The sequence below is a fragment of the Nematolebias whitei genome, chromosome 11 (genome assembly GCF_014905685.2).
Source record: "Nematolebias whitei isolate Nwh7 chromosome 11, NemWhi1, whole genome shotgun sequence".
NCBI classification, from domain to species: Eukaryota; Metazoa; Chordata; class Actinopteri; order Cyprinodontiformes; family Rivulidae; genus Nematolebias; species Nematolebias whitei.
Window position 1 is genome coordinate 33,460,588 of NC_056508.1, and position 4,710 is coordinate 33,465,297.

General features: G+C 40.8%; 1 protein-coding gene across 1 annotated transcript in view; it reads right to left on the reverse strand.

Moving 5' to 3' along the window:
• The window catches only part of noc2l (NOC2-like nucleolar associated transcriptional repressor), a 32,226-nt gene that overhangs the window by 22,168 nt on the left and 5,348 nt on the right, over positions 1-4,710 (reverse strand). The window lies entirely within an intron of this gene.

Sequence of the window (4,710 nt, forward strand, 5' to 3'; positions counted from 1 at the left end):
TACACACACACACACAAGGAGAGAGAGGTGTTTTAAACCCTTCCCACGCTCTTGCAATATTCTAAGCAATGTTTCTAAACTCTAAATGCTCTAAAAGAGCACAGAATGGCATGATTTCATCTCTCTGCCTCTGTTGCTCTCAGCCACCTGCAGGCGTTCTTGGCCACGCCCACTTCTCTGCTCTGCACAGAGAACAGCTGATCAGCTGCAGCAGGAAGTTTATCCTGCAGTGTGGGCAGCACAAAGGTGCAGCAGGTGCTAAATAATTTAAAATAATTTATTTTAAATACAAATTCCATGCCGATCGTGCAGCTCATCCATCAATCAGCCAATTGTGTGCCATGTCCAATCTTTGTCCTGATGCTGCTCATGCATGCATCCATCTTTGTGAAAAGAAATCGTCCATCTTTAAACAGGGGTGGAGGCCTCCGTGTTCAACTGTCCCCCTCCTACAATGCTGTTATTGCTAGTATCACTCAGCCCTCTGTACTTTGTAGTAAACAGCCATCAGTGTGCTAATGATCCATTGTTAGGCTGATGGTCCTTCTTGATCATGTGAGCAGCTGGTTTTGGTTGTCAGCAGCAAACTGGTTGATCCACTCTGAGAAGGTGCTATTTATAAGACTGAGCTGAATACAGCACCTCAGACTGAAGAAGTCTTTCGGATGACAGACGAAATGTTTCTACTTTTTTTTTTTTTTTGGTTTGTTTTGTTTTTTGAATGTTCAGAGGACCAGTCTTAACTTTTTTTTACATGTCCAATCTTATTTTGGAAAAACCGCAATAGAGCGAGTCCGCGATAAACGAACTGCAAAGTAGCGAGGAACTACTGTATTATTAATACTTCAATGTACAAATATTAAAAATATGCATAGTATTTCGATGTGTTCAATGTGAATGCATTATGAGAATCTTTGGCTACTATTTAGAAGTCACTTGTTGGATTTTTAACACTTTTTTTTAGGCCTTCATTTGAAATTAATAAACACAGAATGCAGTTAGCCACAAACTTATTTTTTAAAATAACAGAAAATAGAAGTGAATAATATAATCATAATTCTTTTTTTAAGTAACCTTTGATAAAGCTTAAGTTCTTTCAACGTTTCAAAACTTGACTGAAACCCTGCCTTCAGAACTCTCCAATCAGAACGACCCTGCAAAAAAGCATTTAGTTGTTCTCAGATACCGCTGTCAAATAGTCAACATCAATAACTTCATGAGTCGCTATGGCAACAAGCAGCTGCATTCATTACATTTTAGTGTTCCCAGAAAACATCTGCTGCATGTGTCCCCCCCCCCCCCCCCCCAAAAAAAAATAAATAAAAAATTAGTAGAAGATATTGTAAATCACTCTTTGCTCTCAAGAATACAAAAGTTTTAATCTTGTTTTGCTTTTGCCTCTGCAGCATCAACTCTTTTAAAAAATATATATCTGTAGCCTGGAGGTCCCTGGACTTTATAAAGGTGCTTTAATAATAACTGCTAAAGCTGCCCTTTAACTGAGTCAGTTGTACAAAATAATTGGTGGGATGAGATTGTGACCACAGAAAACTCCGAGGTCACCTGTTCCACCCCGTCACAAGTGCACAACAGACCGTGTGTGTGCGCTCTAGGGCTTCAGTTCCCTCTCATCCCTCTTATCTTTCACAACCCACCCCTACCACACCACTCCCCCCCCCTCCACCATATCCCCACATACACGCACAGACACACACACCCTCGTCTGCCGCCAGCAGAGTCCCTTGCGGCCTGGCGCAGCAAACAGATCGATACACCGGAGCTAGGCCGCATTAATATCTGTCGCTTCACCCCCACCACCACCCCGGCGCCCACTCAGCTGCTTCAACACACACACACGCGCGTGCATGCACACACACGCACGCACACAGTCAGACACCTAAATCACACAGACACACAAAAAACACACATCACACCCGTACCGGCGGCGGAAATGGCCCCTAGCTCCCAAGGGATCTGTCTAATTAAAAAAAGGGTGGTGGAGGGTCGGAGGGGTGTGTGTGCGTGTGTGTTGGTGGGAGAGGGTGGGGGAGAGGATAGATTGAGGCAGGGAGCGAGAGGCAGGAGAGAAAGAGCCGGATGGATTTTTCTCTCATTAGAAGCCATGTCTCCTGGTGTGGCCTGGCCCGGCTGATAATGATGAGTCCTCATCTCCTGCGAGGGAGAAAAGGAGGCAGAGGGGAGGAGGAGGTGGAATGAGGCGAGCGTTTGAGGGCAGGAGGTGGAGGTGGAGGGCAGGCAGAGACGGAGGGAGAAGGCATGATTACTGTGACGGTGGGGGGCTGTAAAAACACAGTGGGCCCGTTGTGTGAAGTTGCTTTTTGTCATTTGTACAAAATAAAAATAAAGTCAACACCATTTGTTTACACAAATATTCTAACTTTTATTTGACAGAAACTGATCTCACATTTGCTCAAAACTTTAGTTCTTCAGTCTGACAGGTGGATTTTAAACACTGTGTGTATAACATTTAAAAAATATTTTCAGCATTTAGTCTGAGTGAGGCAAGTATTTTTACAAATAATTATTACGTTTTTCCCCTGAGCTTTCTGCATTCTTAGCCTGGTGATATATCAAGACAGTAAATAGATTCTAAATGTCAACTTTTTATTTTCTGTGTGACTTGTAGCACTTGCAGCTAAGATAGTAAATGTACAACTGTCTCTCCAGGAAGTTGCAATGTTGCGATCGCAACAATAATTGCAAATTTAACCAGTCACTACAACATTTCTGCGTTTTTGACCAATCGTCATCGCTTGATTTAACGTCCTGGAATCCACTCATGGCTCAACCTGCAAGATGGAAATGTTTGATAGCAAAACATGACTAAACCACTAAATTGCAAAGTCTTGAAGTCTTACTTAAAAGTTTTATCAACCGTTTTGCACCTTGGGCAACATTGTGATGGAACAAGCAAGAATTGAGCAAACAGACCCAGTTTTTGCTGATTTGCACTTTATGTTGCATTGCTTTGCTGTAAAAGCAACGATGAGAAGTTCTGTAGTATTTTGCTTTTCTAGGACTGTTTACAGAGAATGTTAAATGAGATTCAGATTATGCAATTTTTTACCCTTTTTTTATTAATGTAATTTGTCAACATTTCATTTAGTGTTTTGTTTTATATTAAGAATGTTATTTTATGTAAACATTTGAACCGATTTGTTGTTGGCACTTCAACTGTTATTACTGTACAACTCTCATTAGAAAAGGGTACTCGCAGCTATTTTGGAATTGAGTTTATCACCCACCATGTTATAGAAAAAATAAATATGTTTAAAATAAAAACATTGCAAAGTTGCAATGTTTTAAAAAATCTGCAGCAAAATCAGTCATTTTAGGCCAAAACAATGACAAAAAGTCTGTAAAATCTGTGAGATACTAAGCATCCAGCAACTATAGCTTAAGTTCTTCTCCAGTCCAAGCATCATGGGAGAGGAAAAGTGAAGGCCATTGTTGATGAAAACATTATTCTCCTTCTTCCACGGACACTCAGTTTGTGAGGATGGCCCACTCTTGGTAGATTTGCACATGTCCCATATTCCTTCTGTTCCTTGATGATGAATTTAACAGAACTCCTGGGGATGTTTAGGGCCTTGGAAATTATTTTGCATCCATTCCCAGACTTGTACTTTTGAATAATCTTTCATCAGAGTTGAATTAGGACATTCACTTACTTCACGTGTTTTACGTTACATATTTTCATTTAGATGGCGTCAAGGTGTCTTTATTGTAATTCGCACCACATGTGGTACATGTAGTGGAACAAAATTTTGTACACAGGGTCCCAGTTACATCCAACAAAAATACAAATTGTAAAGAAAAACAGTAATAAGATTTGGGATATGAACTAAGAAATATGCTAAACTAAGAATATACTAAGTACTAATAGTACAAAACAATGTACCAAACAACAACAGCATTACTTGCTTGAAAATTGATTTCACTTTGACATTGAATGGCTTTTTTGTAAAGGACTATTTATTTTGACCATGATTAATTTATTAATTTTATGACAGCAATAAAAAAAACATATATCCAAGGGTATGAATATGTTTTTTAGGCACAGTAAGCAGCACCACACTGAACTATATTTTTGCGGACACTTTCTTTTGTTTTCAGCTTTAAGTTTTTCATCAAATGTTCCTCCATTTTGCTTTTTTTTTTTGACAGATCTGTTGCGTGCTCGTCAGGAGGCGCTGGTCGCCGCAGCCAGGAATCCAGCCGCATTAGAAGCCCACCTGCCTTCAGCGGGCAGCTCTTCATCATCCAGCCAGAGACGCAAGCAGGGCCTGCCGCAGCACCGGGATGCACATTACACCGACAGGTAAATAAAAGCAAACTGTAGCTGAAACACCATCCATTTCCTGTGTTCAACACCAGCATTAGTCATCGTTTAAAAAAACAAACTACATATATAAAACAAAAGAAAACCCTTCTCCAGAAGAGCTGAAAGAGTTAATCACCTGTCAGTTTGCATCAGTGCACAGTACCAGTTTTTCCTCCTGTTCAGTTTTTACTTCCTGAGCAGTATTTGAACTTGCACTGGGCTCTCTCACCGCACTGCGCCGTCCTCGTGTGAATATGTGCATTTTCACAAACCTGTATAAAGCAACAATCTAATAACCTCTTGGCTACCACTGTGGAGTTTTACGCCTGCGCGCCAGCACTTCCTCCCCACCAACTCACCCCCCC